The sequence below is a fragment of the Delphinapterus leucas genome, chromosome 19, assembly GCF_059928025.1.
Source record: "Delphinapterus leucas isolate spDelLeu-1000000601 "Yukka" chromosome 19, BTC_Dleu_Yukka2, whole genome shotgun sequence".
Classification (NCBI taxonomy): domain Eukaryota; kingdom Metazoa; phylum Chordata; class Mammalia; order Artiodactyla; family Monodontidae; genus Delphinapterus; species Delphinapterus leucas.
Window position 1 is genome coordinate 9054547 of NC_143147.1, and position 19884 is coordinate 9074430.

The window sequence follows — 19884 nt, forward strand, 5'->3', positions numbered from 1 at the left end:
ATGCCTCCAGGCATTGCCAAAGCCCCAGGAGCACAGTCACCACTGATTGAGAATCACTGCTCTAGACACTGAGAGCAATGTCAGAATCTTTGTCAACCAGGGAGGAAGGGCAGTGAAATTACCTCCTCTCACTTTGTCACCCGGGAGTCTCACGGCGTGGCTGCTGGTCTGTGCTCACGAGGCTGACAGACAGATTAGCTGAGGTGGCGACTTGAAGTTTCACAGAGGAGTGAACGATATGAACCCCAGCTCCTGAGTGCGTGATGAGAACGATGTTAGGAGATTCTGCAGATGCCCGTCACAGCCAGGGCAGCATGCAAAGAAATGCTCTAAGTCCTTTCACTCAATACAAAACCCAGAATAGCACTGGCTTGTTTGCACAAAACAGGCTTTCTGAATTATTTGGTGCTGATTCCCTGAAATTTCTGTAAGAAATAAGAATTTTTTTGATACCTTCTCTAACAGGAGGCCATATTTGTAAGCCCCTGGTGAGTTCTTGCTCTGGATGGACATGGCGAATTAGGGCAGACCCCTAAGAACATATTTGTTTGCAGAAAATGGGCTGTCCCGGAATATCAGTGAGAATTCCTTGCAGCCTGGTGGAAACCGGAAGTACTGCCACCCAGCAAGGCATTAGGATGTCAATAGTACGCTTTATCTCCTAGAAACCCAACAGCGCTGTTCTGACTTCACAGGAAACAGTTTTCAGGCTACAGCTGATGGGGATTCCTTCACATTCCACGGAGAACTTTGGGACACGCTTCAGGCTTCGGGCTGTAGTCCCCAACAATAGTCTAGGTTTGTGTGTAGCTGCCAGTACAAACGTATTAGTTTCCTGATTAACTGGGAATATGCAAGGCTCTCGACTATTAAATAAAACTGGTTACGTAAGTCTTTTATTTGAAATGAATACAAGGTCATAATCAATAAAGCTCACTTTGAAACACTGCTGAGAAAAACGAAGAGAGACATTTTCTCTGCTGCTGGAGCTGCACAAAGTAGCAGGTTCATGTCAGACTGAGGTTTGTGTGCAATAGCTAAGCACTCCTTCAGATGGTGAGCAGTGCGGGTCTGAAGAGGATCTGATGCCTCACAGACCCACGCGGATCACTCTCTCTGAGCAGGCTTGAAAACACTGGCCTCTTCTGGCTTTTTACCAGATGCTGTTTAGTCTGCAAATAACGATGAAAAACAGGCTAACCAATCTGGTGCTACTGAGGGATGGTTCTCATGAGCCCAGCGCCCCCTGGGCTCTGGCCCTTGCCTCCTTCTCGAGCCCTGGCTGCTGCTGGCCCTGGCCTCCTCATGGCTACCAATGCAGCAGGACATGCCAGGCCCTGCACCGCCCAGATTTCTCTCCCCGGCAAACTCCAGAGCTCGATGACCACTTTGCCGGGTTTCGGGATTCAGGTCACGTGTTACACTTTCCAGAAAGGCTTCCTGACTTCCATTGGTCTCTCAAGAAGAGCTGGCCAGTCACTGCCCAGTGCCCCTCGTGCCGTCGACAGGCCTTTATCACCCAGGGCACTTTATAGCACTTTACTCCCCACACTGTGTGGATGCCTCGCCCCGACCACGAGCTCTGAGGGCAGAGACTGTGTCTCATTCCTCTTGGGAGCAGCAGTCCTAACACAGGATCTGGAGAAGGTTTGTTCAATAAGAATGATCGAACAAAGCAATGAACAGTAATTACGCAGCAAGTGCAGAGGCTGTCACGTGGCTCTTCTTGTTTTAAAAATTGTGGTTAAGAGCCGCACGTGCAGAGGCCCGAGGCCCGGTGTCTTTCCGGCACAGCGCTGGGGCAGCTGCGGCCTGAGAGACGAGGGAGGGGCAGGAAACGAGCCCATCTCAATAATTAGTGCGACACAGAAAACCTGATGCCACCTCTCCGGATTGTCCCAAGCCAATTACTTGCCCAGCTGTATTGTGGATTGACCTCTCCAGCCTTGCACAAACCAAGATTTGCCTAACAATGGCTCGCCCAAGTTCAAATATGGCCGGGCTTCTGGAAGCTTTTTGCAAAAGCCAAGCACACAGTCATCATTTCAGGGGCTGGCGTCAGTGCTGAGAGTGGGGTTCCGACTTTCAGAGGAGCGGAAGGTTATTGGAGAAAATGGCAAGCTCAGGACCTGGCCATGCCTCAGGCCTTTGCCTGAAGCCCGTCCCAGGTGTGGGAGTCCTACCAGTACCGGCGGGAAGCGGTGCAGAGCAAGGGGCCCGACGCCAGGTACCTGGCCATCGCCGAGCGTGAGGCACGGCCGGACCGGCGGGCCGACGGGCTGTGGTCATCACCCGAAACACCAATGAGCTGCACCACAAGGCTGGCACCAAGAACCTTCTGGAAATCCATGGTAGCTTATTTAAAACTCGATGTACCTCTTGTGGAGTTGTGGCTGAGAATTACAAGAGTCCAATTTGTCCAGTTTTATCAGGAAAAGGGGCTCCAGAACCTAAAGCCCAAGATGCCAGAATCCCAGTGTTTAAACTTCGCCGGTGTGAAGAGGCAGCCTGGCTGTGTGGGCCTGCTGCGACCTCACGTGGGTGGTTTGGAGAAAACCTGGACCCTGCCATCCCGAAGGAGGCTGACAGGGAGCTGGCCCTCTGTGACTTGTGTCTGGTGGTGGGAATGTCCTCTGTGGTCTACCCTGCCGCCATGTTTGCCCCCCACGTGTCTGCCCGGGGAGTAGAAGTGGCCGAATTTAACATGGGAACCACCCCCGTCATGAACAGGTTCACGTTTCATTTCCAGGGGCCTTGTGGGACGACTTTCCTGAAGCCCTCGCTCCTCGTGAAACTGAAACTGTTTCTTTTTTTTTTTTGCGGTACGCGGGCCTCTCACTGTTGTGGCCTCTCCCGTTGCGGAGCACAGGCTCCGGATGCGCAGGCTCAGCGGCCATGGCTCACGGGCCCAGCTGCTCCGCGGCATGTGGGATCTTCCCGGACCGGGGCACGAACCCGTGTCCCCTGCATCGGCAGGCGGACTCCCAACCACTGCGCCACCAGGGAAGCCCCTGAAACTGTTTCTTAATTGCTCTGAGGAAGGAAGAAATCACAGCACATCTAAATACCAGGCCACCAACAGGAGAAACAGTCTTGTGGATGGTGAGCTGAATACTGAAAGGTCTGAAAATATCATCTGGAATCCAAACTGCTGGTAAGTGATGGGAACTTAGAAGCAACAGTAGTAAACATGTTTACAAGGAGAAGTCACAGAATTTCTCAAGTCAATTCATGTTATTTGGTTTGAACCTAAACATAAGATACCTCTGATGTGTTTGGTTGGTTACTGGGAGGGAAACAACTTTGTAATTAGATTGTCTAAGAAAAAGTAATTATCCTGATCGTATTTTTGCTATTTGGGCAAAGATGGAAGTAGAGGGGTAAAACCCTGGTATCTGTGATTTCTGCGCAAGGGTTGGTGGAAAATAAAATCCCTTTCTACAGCAAAAAAAAAAAAAAATTGTGGTAAGATACATATAACATAAAATTTACCATCTTCACCATTTTTAAGTGTACAGTTCACAAGTGTTAAGTACATTCACGGTGTTGTGCAACCAACTATCACGCACGTCCAGAACTTTCTATCTTCCCAAACTGAAAGTCCCCCAGCCCCTGGCACCCACCCTTCTACTTTCTGTCTCTATGAATTTGACAGATCCACATTTGAGGGACCTCATATAAGTGGAATCATACACTATTTGTCCTTTCGTGTCTGGCTTATTTCACATTATGTGTCCTCAAGATTCATCCGTGTTGCAGCATATGTCAAAATTTCCTTCCTTTTAAAGACTGGATAATATTACATTTTGTGGACAGACCAGATGTTGTTTATTTACTCGTCTATCGATGGACACCTGGGTTGGTTCCACCTCTTGGCTACTGTGAATATTGCTGCTATAAACGTGGAAGTCCTAGTCCCTGCTTTTAGTTCTTTAGAGTATATACCCAGATTGCTGGATTATATGGTGATTCTGTGTTTACTAATTTTTGGAGGAACATACATGCTATCCCAGGTTAGCACTTTACACTCATTATTTCATTTAGCGCTCATGGTAGCTCTGGGAGGGAAGACAACTATTACTCCTTTCTCAACAATGAGGGAATGAAGGCAGAGAGCGTTAACTTGCCAATTTCATAGTCAACCAGTGGCAGAGCTGGGACTGAGGCTCACAAATTCCAAAACCCATGCTTTCGAGCCCTGTGTCATATTTGCTTTCTTCCAGAAGTGTGGGGGGCTCCCTCACTCTGATGGGCGAAGGACCTGCCTTGGGTTGAGGGAAAGGACCTTCCTAAATAAGAGGCATCCTGCTTGTAGGTGGTCACCGAGGTTAGATGTGTCCAGCTTTACCCCAGTCCTTCACAGGCTTGGATATTCTGTTATGAGGCTGTAACATGTCCTCTGGTGTTATACATCCTAGGATGAGACTGGCTAATGAGCTCATACTCAAGTGTGGTAATTACAAATTCGCTGATTCAACTCTCAAAAACAACCTGGTTGTTGTGTATTCCTCTTAAGTGATGACTTAATATGGATAAGAGGTCATTTAAATCTGGAACAGATCTCTCAGATTTTGTAATCCAACCTCTCTTTTAGTGGTTCAGGCATGAAAGAGAGAGTTGGTTCATAATTTACTAAGTCATTCAGAAATAATCTACCTGTAATGAACTTTCCCCATCTGTCTCATCAAAGCTGATTATTTGGTAAACTGTGGTCAGCTCATACCCATATACATCACTGCATCAATAGACACAAAAATTCCCTTGCTTAGTAGCCACTGGACATAAAGACTTGGGGCAGAGAAGAAAGGCCAGGGATAAGACGGAGAGTTCATGCTTTGATGTACCTTCTCTGTTCCAAACATACAGCAGTGACAGATAAAATATTGAAATAGAAAACCTAGATATGTATACCTAGATAAACTCAAGGATAAGTTGAGTATTTGAAGATAGAAAAGATCCAGCAGAAAAGAGATAAGTACTCCCTTTGCAGAAATGCAAAACAGAGCAGACGGCAGCCTGGGGTGTGCTGTGCTCTGACCCGGAAGTCAGCAGAACTGATTGGGAGTTTGATCCTATGGGATAAAGAGAACTAAAAATTTTCCACACAAGGCTCACTGCTGGAAGTGAGAGGCAGAGTAGGTCATGAAAGGAAGCTGGGAAAAAATAAACAACTATTGCTGATTGCCACCTGGGGAGATGGCATTTCCTAGACTGTGAGACTGGAGAGGTAGGGACACAGAGATAAGCCTCACAACCAAGCCTCCAGTTGGTATACTTCCTGATTCTGCATGACTCTGAAACCACCGTGGGACAGGGGAGGCCTAAAATGTCATTGTAGGACTATGGCTTAGCCAGGGGTCAGGTGTAAGCAACCATAAAACCACTAGGCAGGGCAGAGCAGCTAAGCCGGTGCGCCACAACTACTGAGCCTGCCTTCTAGAGCCTGCGAGCCACAACTACTGAGCCTGCATGCTGCAACTACTGAAGCATGCACGCCTAGAGCCCGTGCTCCGCAACAAGAGAAGCCACTGCAGTGAGAAGCCCGTGCACCGCAACGAAGAGTAGCCCCCGCTTGCTGCAACTAGAGAAAGCCGGTGTGCAGCAATGAAGACCCAACACAGCCAAAAATGAATGAATGAATGAATTTATTATTTAAATAAATTTAATTTATTTATAAATTAATAATTTATTAATAATAAATTATTTAATTTATTATTATTTTAATAATTTTTTATTAAAAAAACCCCACTAGGCAGGGAAGTATGAGCCCAGGATAAGAAAGAGAGAAAAAAAAAAAAAGCTTTCCAAGAAAATAAAAAATTGGAATGTGAATCCACTCCAAATTCACACTTTGGAACAGACTGATAAAGACTTCAAAGTAAGTATATGTGGCATGCTCAGAGAGATACAAAAAGGGATAACTTCCATTTTAAAAAAGAACAAGAAAAATTCTTAAAAAGCAATCAGAAATAAAGCAGCAACAGGTGATGTTAAAAAGAAACAAATTGAAATCTTCAAATCTTGGAAAGAGAGTCACTGGAATTTTTAAAAATTACTCTACATATGGGATAAGCTTGATACCGGACAGACTCAAAGAGAAAATCAGTGAATGGAAAGAGAGACAAACTAAAAATAAAGCACAAGGAGATCAGCTGCATCTATTTTGGGGGGAAAAATCGACAGCCTGTGCACATGATCCGCTTGTCACCGTCCCCGTGGACGACTCCCTCCTCAGATCACTTTCTCCTCTGCTAGGCAATTGGTATTGGGGTCAGCATTCCTGCTCAATTCCTAGGAAAGCCTCTCAGGGCTCAGGACCATCGCCATCTCCCAGAATAGCCCCCTCGGATTCAGGCCACAGTTTCCTCAGGAAGTACACGTACGTAATGAGGAGTCCACTCAGGCCATCTCTGCCGACCTCCGTCTCGGTCTGAGCTTAACCCACTTCTAGCTGTTTTCACATCCACATGTTATGGGGCCGCATTAGTCCTTCCCTAATCTTGCAGCTTCAGCAGTGCAACTAGAGCCGCCCAGGATATTTCCAAAATTCGTCTTGGTGAGAGAAAAACCTCCAAACACACGTGTGAAAACTCTGGTAACTTCTAGTTCCTTCCCTCTCTTGGTTTCTCCCTCTTACACCAGGAGCATTCCGTGGATTCTGGATCCCTCCTGGCATCGCAGCTCACAGCTGGGAGCAGGCGTGAGTGCGGGAATGAACCACGTCATGGACACTCTATGTAACATACGTAGAAGCTGAGTGCGTGGTAGCAATGGATACTCAAAAAGGTCTTAGGACCACTTCTCTAAAGGTTCCTGGCCGTGTATGATTCATTCATTTACAAAATGCCCTCCTGTCTTGGTCTCCTCTTGTGTTTCTCTTCTGATGGCCTGACATGCAACACATGACTGTACACAGTGGAATCTATGTGCTGAGGGAAACAGGGGCTCCATGCACCTGCGGGCCAGTGGTTAAGGCCGCCTTCAGGTGATGGTCCCTGCGTTAAGGTGAGTGGTGTTTGCAGACTGGGTAGTTCTCCATTTTCCATGTTTCTCAGCCGATTCCCAAACTGTATTCAATAACTTTAATTTACTTTCCTCCTCTTTGTTTTTGCTCCTATTCTGAAATGAGTGCTTCCTGAGGCCATAAGATAGTAAGTCTGTAACAGTGGTCTCCAACCTTTTTGGCACCAGGGACCGGTTTTGTGGAAGACAATCTTCCCACAGACTTGGGGGATGGTTCAGGCAGTAGTGGGAGCGATGGGGAGCAATGGGGAGCGGCAGATGAAGTTTCGCTCAATTGCCCACCACTCACCTCCTGCTGTGTGGCCCAGTTCCTAATAGGCCACAGACTGGTACTGGTCCACAGCCAGGGGGTTGGGGACCCTTGGTCTGTAAGACAGAATAAGCTCTCAGGTTTACTATATTACAGAAGTCTAATTCTGTTCAAGTGTTGGCCACCCAAAGGTTTAGCTGCTAGTTGACTAGGTTCTTTTTTTAAAAAATTATTATTATTAGTTTATTTATTCTTGGCTGCATTGGGTCTCCGTTGCTGCGCGTTGGCTTTCTCTAGTTGTTGCGAGCGGGGGCTACTCTTCATTGTGGTGCGCGGGCTTCTCATTGTGGCGGCTTCTCTTGTTGCGGAGCACGGACTCTAGGCGCGTGGTCTCCAGTAGTTGTGGCTCGTGGGCTCTAGAGCGCAGGCTCAGTAGTTGTGGTGCATGGGCTTAGCGGCTCCGCGGCATGTGGGATCTTCCCGGACTGGGGCTCGAACCCGTATCCCCTGCATTGACGGGCGGATTCTTAACCACTGCGCCACCAGGGAAGCCCTAGGCCATTTTATATAAGGAACTTGAGCATCCCAGAGTTTTGGTATTCTGGAAGAAATCCCCAGCAGATACTGAGGGACACTTCTCTGAGTTCTCTGAGCCATCCTAGCAAATCAATCAAACCCAAGGAGGGAGTTGTTGGAACCTGCCATCTATAGCGGTCGGTCAGAGCACAGATGATAACCTGGACTTGTGATTGGCATCTGAAGTGTGTGTGTGCTTGTGGGGGCAGTCTTATGGGACTGAGCCCTTAATCTGTGGGATCTGACACTACCTCCAGGAATATAGTATTGGAACTGAGTTAAAGTGCAGGACACACAGCTGGTGTTGTGGAGAACTGCTTGATGTTGGGAAAAAAACTCCACCAGAAAACATTTGGTGACCAGTAGTGAAGTGTTTTGTGTGACTCACAGAAAAGACAGACGAAGTAGCGAAGAACTGGGTTTTTCCTTGACAATTACATAGGCGCGATTGATTAAATCATTGGGCATTTGTGATTAAGTCAATCTCCAGTCCTCTCCCCTCCCCAGAGGTCCCCTCCAGTTGAAATTCCAACCCTTGAATCACATGGTTGGTTCCCCTGGCAACCAGCCCCCCATCCTTAGGGGCTTTCCAAAATTCACCCCATTCATATAAACTTAGGTGCTGCTATGAATAACAAAAGATACTCTTTTCCTGCTTATGACTCACAGAACCCAAATAACGATGCTATTTCTTTTATTACTTAGGAAATTACGACGGTGTTAGGAGCTCTAACCAGGAGCTTACGATGAAGCCCCACATATGTATTTCTTATTATAGTCCAATTTCACAGTAAAAATTGTAGTTAAACTTGTATGGTTGCATCTGGTCAACAGCCCAGCCAGAGCAACATCACTGCCGCTGCCACAGGGCCCCTGTGTTCGGAGCCATCCCTGCAGCATTGTAAGCTGCTCTGTTTGGGGCTGACTTTCCCGCTGGAGGTGATACTGAAACTGAGCAGGACCCTTTGGGGCCCTAAAGGGTACGAAAGCCCCCTGTGTCCCCCGTTTCTTGTTCGTAGGGAAAGACTTTAGTCTCCTAGGTCTTCCCTGAGTTTCAAAGAGCACAAGCAGTTACCAATTAGGGAAGTGAGGGAACACAGAAACAAAGGAAAAGCAGTTAAGCAAGAAAAGTACAGTAAGTCCCCTATGCACGAACCTTCAAGTTGCAAACTTTCAAAGATGCGAACGTGCCCCTGGATGCCAGCTGTTGTACTGTACTCCTGTAATTTACAAGGTGCTGTCCTGCAAGATTAAAAGCGTTTATTTTTGTGTTTGTTTGTTATGTATTATTTGTGTGAAAAGTATTATAAACCTATTACAGTACAGTATGATATAGCCGATTGTGTTAGCTGGGTACCCAGGCTAAATTTGTTGGACTTATGAACAAATTGGCTTATGAACAAATTGGACCTATGAATGTGCTCTCAGAATGGAACTTGTTCGTACGTAGGGGACTTCCTGTAATGACAATAGGTCAATGGTAAAACAGAGTCCTAGTTCCTCCCAAGGGATATACATAACAATCTGATGCATACCTTAGAGTATTCTGCAGGAACTAAGATCATCCCCCCACCCCCAGGTTGATGCAGACCACCAGCTCGTAGACCCCAGACTGGCTGGAATCAGAAGGTTGATGATTAAGATTCCTGAAACACCACCCTGTTATCTCACCTCTAACAAACTAGAAGAAAGTCACCCAGCAGCCTTCCCCCAAGTGTTGCCTTTAAAAACCCTTCCCTGAAGCAGCCGCATAGCACAGGGAGATCAGCTCGGTGCTTTCTGACCACCTGGAGGGGTGGGATAGGGAGGGTGGGAGGGAGGGAGACGCAAGAGGGAAGAGATATGGGAACACATGTATATGTATAACTGATTCACTTTGTTATAAAGCAGAAACTAACACACCATTGTAAAGCAGTTATACTCCAATAAAGATGTAAAAAAAAAAAAAAACCCTTCCCTGATAGCCACCTGGGAGTTTGGGTCTTTTGAGCACGAGCCCCCCAGACTCCTTGCTTGGTGTCCTGCAACTAAACACTGGACCTTCCTTCACCAAAACCTGGTGCCAACTACCAAACGTAAGGTAGATAGCTAGTGGGAAGCAGCTGCATAGCACAGGGATATCAGCTCGGTGCTTTGTGACCGCCTGGAGGGGTGGGATAGGGAGGGTGGGAGGAAGGGAGATGCAAGAGGGAAGAGATATGGGAACATATGTATATGTATAACTGATTCACTTTGTTATAAAGCAGAAACTAACACACCATTGTAAAGCAATTATACCTCAATAAAGATGTTAAAAAAACAACAACAAAAAACAAAAGTCCTGGAAATACCGGCCAAACTCTACATACCTTATTTGGGTGCCTCACAAATGCAAAGTTTAATAAAAAACAAACAAACAAAAAAAACAAACCCGGTGCCAGCAAATTGGCTTTGCTGTGTGGTGGGCAAGCGGACCCAAGTCCATTCAGTAACAATACTCTCAAACCCTGGAAATGAGGTAAAATTAATTTCTAAATCAATAATAAAATGAACTATATTCCCTACTGTCTTTTACAATTTAGCAGCAGCATTAGAGCTGTGGGATTTTAATCCACTCAGCGTAAAAGACTTGAGCAAAGCTGCTCCTTTGAACACCACTGATTTTTATTTGCTTTTTACTTTTTTTTTTTTTTTTTTGCAGTATGCGGGCCTCTCACTGTTGTGGCCTCTCCCGTTGCGGAGCACAGGCTCCGGACGCGCAGGCTCCGGACGCGCAGGCTCAGCGGCCATGGCTCACGGGCACAGCCGCTCCACGGCATGTGGGATCTTCCCGGACCGGGGCACGAACCCGTGTCCCCTGCATCGGCAGGCGGACTCTCAACCACTGCGCCACCAGGGAAGCCCGCTTTTTATTTTTTAAATTTGTCAGAGACATTTTCCCAGAATGCCCTGTGCTTAACTTGCTGAAAAGATTTCTACAGACTTAAAGGTACACTTTTCTCTTAGATGAGGAGTGATTGGTGAAACGGCGATTCCACTCTAATTCTCCAGGATATAACCAATTTCACAATACAAAAAAGTACATTTTAAACATTCTCTTCACTTTCTTACAAGCTTAAGATCTCTTATATGTGAAAGACGGCCAATATCTACCTTCACTGCACATAAATATGTCCTAGACTCTCCATTTCTCTTATCCTCATGAGAAAAATACATAGAGGACAGGACAGCATGATTAGAAGGCTTAACCAGATTTCAATTATTTGCTTTATTTTCCTTTAAATCTCACAGCACCCAGGAGACAGCTTCATGCTCACTGTGTTTTCGTTTCCTGCAAACCTGCTGGCCACCCACCTCCGGCCTCTATACTGAAGACTTCTGCCCACAAACTCCCTCTCCACCCCAAGTCTTAGCTTCCTGCTCATCGCGGTCAGTGTCCACAGGATGACTGACCCCCACCCAGACACGCTGCTGTTGGAGTATCTCCTCGCCACCCACATAAGGCCTCACGCTGAGGCTTCACCCCACAGACCCCGCCACCACCAGGAACCTGCTCCCTCTGGAATATCCATTTCAGAGCCCCATTCTCTCCCCCCACGGTAGTCAGCTCGCAAGAACCTGTGATGCTCAGACCCTTGTACCTCTGGGAGCGCTCCATCCACGACACCGCCTGGCAAGTTGGTCACGACACTTACTTCCTTGCAATGCCCCCAACTTCCTCACAAAAGCCTTATTTAACCATAAAACCCACATTTTAGATGAGCTCAGGTGGGCTCCTTCCCCAGGCCTACATTCAAATGACTGCTTGTTTCAAAGAAAGATTACACAGTTGTGTGAAGTTTGCCTCACTTTAAATGCACGATCGAAAGACTCAAACCAGCGCGCCTGGAAATGCTGCCATTTCCCTGTAGTTGGCATCCTGCCCACTCTCAAGTTCTCTGCTTCCAAGATTCACCTTTTCACATAATAATGGCTCTTGCACGGCTTCTGGTCTGATGTACAAGGTTGCAACAGACCAGCGCGCCCACGACAGCATACAGAAAGGTGTTATAAACTTTAAGAATGACATTTTTAAGGACACACAGGTGAGACAGGGATGCAAAGAAGTCCAGAGAAATTAGATTCCGAAGAGCCAGGAGCCCTTCCCAGCTGGGCAGTGACTGGTCCTCCTCCCCGGGGACATCCTCAAAGGATCGGGCTTGCTGGGGTGGGTGGAGGGTCTCTGCTCGCTTGAGGAGATGTCCGTGGAGGGTTGTTTCTTTAAATGTATTTGTAAAGTATCTGGTTGGCATGTTGGGCTGAAATCTGTAGGAACTATAACTGCAGAACTAATTCTACCTTTGCTGAGTGTGAGCCGTGGTGCTGGTGGTGTAGGGGCTGGAGCCTGGCATGACACGGGTTGACAAGGAAGATGAGAGGGAGCTGGGGTCAGCGCGGTCACACTGCGAGGAACATCTGTCACCCGTGGACACCTGCCTTCAGTCCTGCTGCCAACAGCGTGCTGCCGGGAAGCTGTTGCCCAGCAGTAAAGACTGACTTCACGCTTCTGACCGGACTCTCCTTTGAGTCACAGGCTGCCTGTCCTGCAGCCCCTAGAAGGAGGTTCTCTGGAAGGTTCTTTTCAACATTTTGAGTCAGCGGGGAGCAGCAATGGTCTAAGACCCCAGGTCACTCCTTTCCTCTTTTTTTTTTTTTTTTTTTTTACTCCTTTTCTCTTAATTGCAGCCAATATCCTGCTTAGAAGTTCGTCACAATACTTAACGGAAAAACTCCTTCACCTGACCCCACTCGTCTTTGGTGAGAAGGTGAGGGAAGAAGTTTTCGCATACTCAGGTGTGGGGAAGTTATTCCGGTTATACACGAGTTAACTCGAACTTCATGTTAACTAGAATAGCCTGCGTGTGGCCTATGACACGCATCGTACGTCTGCTTTAACCATTAAAGAAAAGGGCTCACTGACCAGAAGTAAAGGACGTCCCTGTTAACAATAAAGATTAGATGCCTCCCTCCCTGGGACCCCTTCAATGAAAACACTGCCCTCCCAGGCGCCAAGGCCACACTGTCCCGCTGCGTCCGTGCTGGTCTTTTTGGAAACATTGAAGGAACGTATCCCTGACTGGTTTGACCTCTGTTCTGACAAGATTTAAAACCGCGCTGAAAACCCTGCCTCTCCAGAGCAGATCCGCAGAGCTACTGAGAGGCCGTCTCCTGGGCCACAGTCCTCAGGTTGGCTCAGATAAAACTCTTTCCCATTCCTATCATAGATTGTTCATTGTCGACAAGGGGATGCTTTTACCACCCTCCAGGCTTCGTGCCACCCGCAAAGCCCATGAACAATTCCCGGCGATAAACATAGAATCTGGGTAATAAAACAACATCTAACCTTTCTTCTCCTCTGTGCTGAGTCCAGTCTCTCTTGCTCACAGTGGGCCGCGGACACGGGTCTCGCACCGGGCCCTTCAGCCTGGAGCTGCCGGTGGGAAACGGGTGCACCTGCACCTCAGCTCGGGGCCGCGTGCAGACGCGCAGCGCACGATACTCAGTCCAAGATGGCGGCGGCGGGCCGTGTGCAGAGACGCTGCGCCCGACACTGCCATCTGCAGCCAGAGCCGCGCAGGCCCGTGAGAACCCCGCCCCCTCCCCACCCTCGAGACCCTATAAAGCAGCTCCACCATGGCCTGTTTGGCTTGTCGGGAGAGCTTGTCCTCTCCACCTTCTGACCGGAGAATAAAGCCTTCCTTTGCTTCTCATCCCAGCCTGGTCTCCTATTGGCTCGAATGACACCGGGCAGGAGGACCCTTGTTGGGACCCGACTTGGGAGGGTCGGTGACAACTGGACAATCCTGCAGCCTTAAGTTCGCTTGTCTTGGGCCTCACTAGTCTCCCCCCAATTTTAAGAGGAGTCAAATTGGCTGCCAGCCTGGAATCAGTGGGAAGAGAGAGCCTACTTCAAATGTTTTATTTCTTAACAACAAAATAAGAAATCAGACAAATCGGGCAGGTTAAGAATGGACAAGACAGAGTGAACACTGGTGTTGGTTATGTACTTCAGTACTTCACTTTTTAATAGGATTGAGACTTTTAATTAAAATAATGCAAAGGGAATATAACTTTAAAAGATTTTGTGGGGGGGGGGCGGGGACTTCACTGGTGGCGCAGTGGTTAGGAATCCGCCTGCCAACGCAGGGGACACGGGTTCAAGCCCTGGTCCAGGAAGATCCCACATGCAGTGGAAAAACTAAGCCCGTGCGCCACAACTACTGAAGCCTGCGCGCCTAGAGCCCCTGCTCTGCAACAAGAGAAGCCACCGCAATGAGAAGCCTACCCGCTCGCCGAGAAAGCCTGCGGGCAGCAACGAAGACCTAACGCAGCCAAAAATAAATAAATTAATTAATTTTAAAAAAACCTGCTTAAAAAAAAAGTACACTGAAATGTTCACAGGTAAAATAATATGATGCTGAGATCTGGGGCGGTGAGTGTTGGTGGTGGACTGTAGACCGGAAGCGAGACTGGCTGACTGCCCAAGCAGGTGGACAGGTACGTGAGGTTCACCTCTGGAGACAAGAGCGGCTGCTGCACTCTTGGAGGGAGGCGATGGGAGCGCTGTTTGAATATCCGCACCAACAATCTCCTCCGCCCCTGAGGGCAGAGCTCAGGGGACACCTCGGAGGAGGTGTCGGCGTGCGCGGCCAGGCCGCCCCAAGGATGCCCCCGCTCCCTCCAGCCCTCCCTGCCTGGCCGCAGCGCGCCAGCAGGGGCTCTCGCACGGCGCGGGGGGATAGGTGGCGACGGGCAGATCCACGACGACAGGCGGTGCGCCTGCGCAGGGAGGTGCCGCCCGCATTTCCCAGGAACGCCCGCGCGCCTGGCCCCGCCCAGCAACCGAGAATCCTCTGCAAGCCGGAAGCTGGGCGTTTGCAGCGGGTGTTGGGACGGATGGGCCGTGGTCCCAGGAGGGCGGGTCTGGTCCGAACCCCTCCCTGTAGAGGGTGAGTGCGGGCTCTGGCCGTTCTCTCCCCTCAGCCTGACGGCGGGCCGTCCGGAGCGGGCGAGGGTCCCTCGTCTCGGTGGACTTACCCCGCTCGGGGCGTGCGGAAGGTGGGCATCGAAGCCCCTCCGGCTTACTGAGAATTTCTCAGTCAGAGTGGGAGGAGGGCGCAGTGCCGAGGAGCCACCTCCCCGTTTGTGTACTGAGTGAACGGCTGAATAACTAGAGGAGAGGGTGACCAGTTCACCCACGTCTCCTTCCGCAAGACGGGAAAGCGAGTCCGTGACCCCGGCCGCTCCGGGAAGGGAGGACCTCTGACGACCCGCGGACCTCCGCTCGGATGGGGACGGGGCTCCTGGGCGCCAGGCAGGGAGTGGTCGGCAGGGGCGGCATGGCTCGGGCGCGGGTCTCGGCAGCCCTGGCCTCTCGCTTCGTGGGCAGCCGGCCGCCCCTCCCGTGTTAGGCCGGACTGCCGGCTGCGCGCGTCTGTACCCCTTCGCTTCCGTGCTCCAGGGCTCTCGCCCTCCTCTGCACACCCCGAGTGCTCTCGCCCTCTTCTGCACACCCCGAGTGTTGCTCCTTTTGCTAATTCGTCTGGTGTTCGCTTAGCCGGTAGACCTCAGCCCGCACCCTGTTGTGCAGACGCAAGAGTCGGCTGATTTGTTCTGTGAAGAGTCAGAAGGTAAATAGTTCAGGTCTCTTGATGGTCCACGACTTTGTCTTTGCAACAGGAAAGCAGAGCCATAGACAATATTTAGAGGAATAAGTGTGGCTGTGTTCCAGTAAAACTATTTGTTGACGCTGAAATTTGAATTTCATGTGTCAAGAGATATTCTAATTTTTTTCAACCATTTAAGTTTCATGTAATGTATTACACTCTAGTGTAAAGCATGATGCTCAAAAATGAGATCAAGTAGTCCAGGTGTAGTTTTAAATCAGTGTACAGTGTAGTGAGATCATTACTTTTCAACTTCTGGGTGTAGGTCTGATTTAGTATGACCTAAGATTTTTCTTCAGGAAAAGGCCTCTACTCCGTAGGCTTGGAACAGGCAACTTCATTTTGCTTCCTCTCTTCTTACCTGTAGGCAAGAACGACCCCCCTTCTCAGTGGAAGGGCATTCTTGGGAGAGACAGTAAGGCCACGGCCCTGAGTATCCCTACATGTTTGTGCTGGTATCTTTACCTGGGCCATTTCTCAGGCTTGTGTTTACAGCGAGCAGCGTGTCCCACGACAGAGCATGCTTGCTTGACGTTCACTATAAAAGGAGTGATTTCCCCAAATGTTGCTTTCCTGTGATGCAGTCCCGCCATCTAGGCCCACCGGTACCCTCTTGTGATTGAGGTGGGGATGAGGGAAAGCAAGGGTAATTGGCTCAGATATGAAGTCTGGCTACGCTCTTGCCACGAGTAACAAAGTTCTTTGTCTTTGACCCAGGAGTCGCATGTCTTGTGCCAGCACCCATGAAAATAACAGGCTAGTTTATTATCTTGGAAGTCAAGTAAAATCCCAGACCCTTTGCAGTTCTGGATGGACATGTAAAATGATTCTTTTTTCTGAGGAAACAATCTTGATTATTGTGCAGAGGTTCCTGCAGAGATGCACTCATCAAACATTTATTGAGGGCCTACTTCCTGCCATGTGCCTGGCGCTGTGCTTGGTGTAGGAGATACAGAAGTGAATACGCCAGTCTCTCCTCCTGGGAGCAGCGACAGCCGTCCATGGCTCCTCTCTGCCTCACACCCCAGTCCAAGTCACCAGCAAGTCCTGTATTCTACCTGCAAAACACACCACGTGCTGGGTCACTTCTCTACCGCGACCACGAGTTCTCCTCTGAATCACCTGTAAACACACCTTCCTAATTGGCTTCGCTGCTTCTGCCCTCGCTCCACTTTGGAACATTAGGATCACCTGGGTAGTGAAACGCTGAGGTCCAGGTCCCAACCCAAATGAAGTTAATCAACTGCTCAGGTCATTCTAACGTTCAGCTAAGAGTGAGAGCCACTGCTGTGGACGGTGAGATACTGAGGGCTTTTCAGCAAATGGTGACACAGTCACATGCACTCCTCAACCTGCACAGCTGCATGTGGTGGTCCTGGTTAGATGTCTTGTCTTTGGCAAATGTGGCAGATACAGTGAGAGGTGCAAGATCTGGGGTAGGGTGAACACTTACCTGGCTACAAAATAAACAAGAGCTGATGAAAGGCCTGAAATGAGGTAATGGCTGTTGGGATAGAGAAGAATGAACCGGAACATGGAGGGGTAAAGCCCAAATCCGATGGTCCAGGTGGTCATTGACCACGTGGTTGCCGAACGGGGAAAAGATCTGGGTGGGAGACCAGAATGGGAAGGGGGAGGGGAGTGCATCGTTTTTTGGGCTCTTCTCATATAAAGATTTGAATTTAAAAAACACGGGGAGACAAAAAACTTTCAATGCTCTAATCTCATCAAAATACGTAATTAGGTACATACTTTCTGTGTTCTCAGTTTTCACTTAACTATATATATATATATATATATATATATATTTTCACTTAACAATATTTTACAGGAAGAACTCAACTAAGGGCTGGAGCCATGGGTTCCAACCCTTGTTCTGTCACACTGTGTACGTGACCTCAGGTCAGCATCCTGGGCTTCACTTTCCCCGTCTACACAGCAGACTCAATGCTGCTGACAGGCTTACACACACATGCATACATATCACCGCAGTGCACATGCTTGCCATGTTCAATGGTTATAGTGTTCTGAGGTGGGATAATTATAGTGAAATAGAGCGCCACGAGGAAAGTAACGAAACTAGAGGGCTGGAAGTACATTTACAGGCACATGCAAGTGAATTCATACCGGCCGGAAGATAGAGCATCGAGTGAAAACTAATGGCTTTAAGTTTTAAAGACCAAATAAAAGTTTAGCAAGAAAAACTAGTACTTTGCATGAAATAGACTCTCAGAATTCAAATTTAGATCAGAAACCTGCCTTAATGAAATGTGATGGGAAAGGAGTGTGATTAACTTATCAACACAGTAAATCATCAAGTTCATAGTTAAAACACAACATAGTTGGTGTCCTTACTTCGTTGCTCTTAACTGCCCCCTACTTAACCCACTTGCCAGGTTGACTGACATGCTCCCGTCCTCTGGAAATGCGCTGCTGACGGCCTTGGCAAAAGACCTCGTGGTTAAGTTTGCTGCTTTCCTAGTAAGTGTTAACACTTGTGTTCTCTCCAGTTTAGTTTGCTCAACAAGACTTGTTTGCTCCCAGAGTCCTTCGTCTGGGAGGTAATTATGTCTCCCATTACATAGATATTATGTAACTGATGAAACTGACGGCAGAGTTGCCTTTATGCACACTCAATGGTTGGAAGGGCTCAGCCCACTTGCTAAGCACGCCCAGTAGCAGTGAGCCTGCCCACTGCCCAGATCTGGCTTCTAAATTTCTGCCTATTAAAAAGAGCCAGGGATTCCTGGAGAAATGGCTCATGTCATACCTGGGGCATTTAAAGTGCAAGGTGAACCTGAGATGGCTTTGTCAAAATGCCATGAAGTGCCCAGGTCTTCCCTGGTGGTACAGCGGTTAAGAGTCCGCCTGCCAATGCAGGGAACACGGGTTCAAGCCCCGGTCCGGGAAGATCCCACAGGCCGCGGAGCAACTAAGCCCGTGCGCCACAACTACTGAGCCTGTGCTCTAGAGCCTACGCGCCTAGAGCCTGTGCTCTGCAACAAGAGAAGCCACAATAAGCCCGTGCATCGCAACGAAGAGTAGCCCCTTCGTCGCAACTAGAGAAAGCCCGCGCACAGCAACGAAGACCCAATGCAGCCAAAAATAAATAAATAAATACATTTACAAAAAAAAAAAAAGGCCATTAAATGCCCAGAGATTGGAGGGGTAATGTCAAAAGACAAAAGGGCTACTTGAAGGGTTCTAACTGGCCAAATCTGGGATAATTAGAGCATCAGAAACAATGATCATAATTGTTTGTGACACACTGAATCACTCGTCATCACTGCCAGTGACTCCTGCCTCTGAAAACTGGTAATTTAAGGAAAGACTCGAGCATGACCCTACGTGCATTCCCAGCCGATGAAGGAAAGCTCTTCCTTAATGAATGCCAGTCAGTAAATGTAAAAAGAATGATAGAAAATTGCCATTTTGCAGGGGGAATTCCCTGATGGTTCAGTGGTTAAGACTCCTCGCTTCCACTGCAGGGGGCACGGGTTTGATCCCTGGTCGGGAACTAAGATTCCGCACGCCACATGGCGCAACCAGAATAAAGAAAATCACCATCTTGCAAATCTTGACGAAATGATTGATTCCGGCAAGGATCATCATCATTGGACCCCCAAACCACCAGATACAAGGCTGTTGGTAAACGGGCTATCCATGCACTGCTGGTGTCAGTGCACAGGTTATCCATTAACCGCAACAGTAAAAACATACCTCACGTTGGGAAGATGTGGCGATCAAATTCTGCATCCCAGTTAGTGAGCCAACCAGATATTAACGAGACTTCTGTTGTGATGCAAGATGAAATACATCTGTGAGGTGTTAATGTCAAAAATGTGTAACCTGAATACACCAAGCCTTTGGCCCTAATTGCAAATTTACAGAAACTACAGGAACAAGAAAAACAAACCACGTGTAAACAATCAGGTACCTCCTGAAAGTCAGACATTCTACAACTGATCTGCTCTATTTAAAGAAAAAAAAAAAGTCCTGGAAAAAAATCAAAGGTGGGAAGCTGTTCCAGGTAGATGGAACAGACAATCATGTGTAAGGCTCGCAATGAGACTGGATCAACAGGGAAAATGGAAACATGGGCTGAGCACTAGATATTAGTGCTGTTCATTTTTTGAGGTACATAATGTTACTGTGGTTGTTTTTATGAGATGCATGCTTAGTGTTTAGAGTGAAATGTCTGTAAGTTACTTTCCAATTGTTCAGTAAAAAATATGGCAAAATGCTAATTTTTAAATTTTTAAATGTTAATTTTAAATGTTAATTTAATTTAAATCTAGGTGGATATACAATTTTATTATTATTTAACTTTTCTGTATATTTGCACATTTT

The 19884-nt window shown here is 48.1% G+C and overlaps 1 pseudogene; it reads left to right on the forward strand.

Annotated features, from left to right (window-relative positions):
* Positions 1-1646: 1646 nt before the first annotated feature.
* On the forward strand, positions 1647-14956 carry LOC111167726 (NAD-dependent protein deacylase sirtuin-5, mitochondrial-like; annotated as a pseudogene).
* The last annotated feature ends 4928 nt before the right edge of the window (positions 14957-19884 follow it).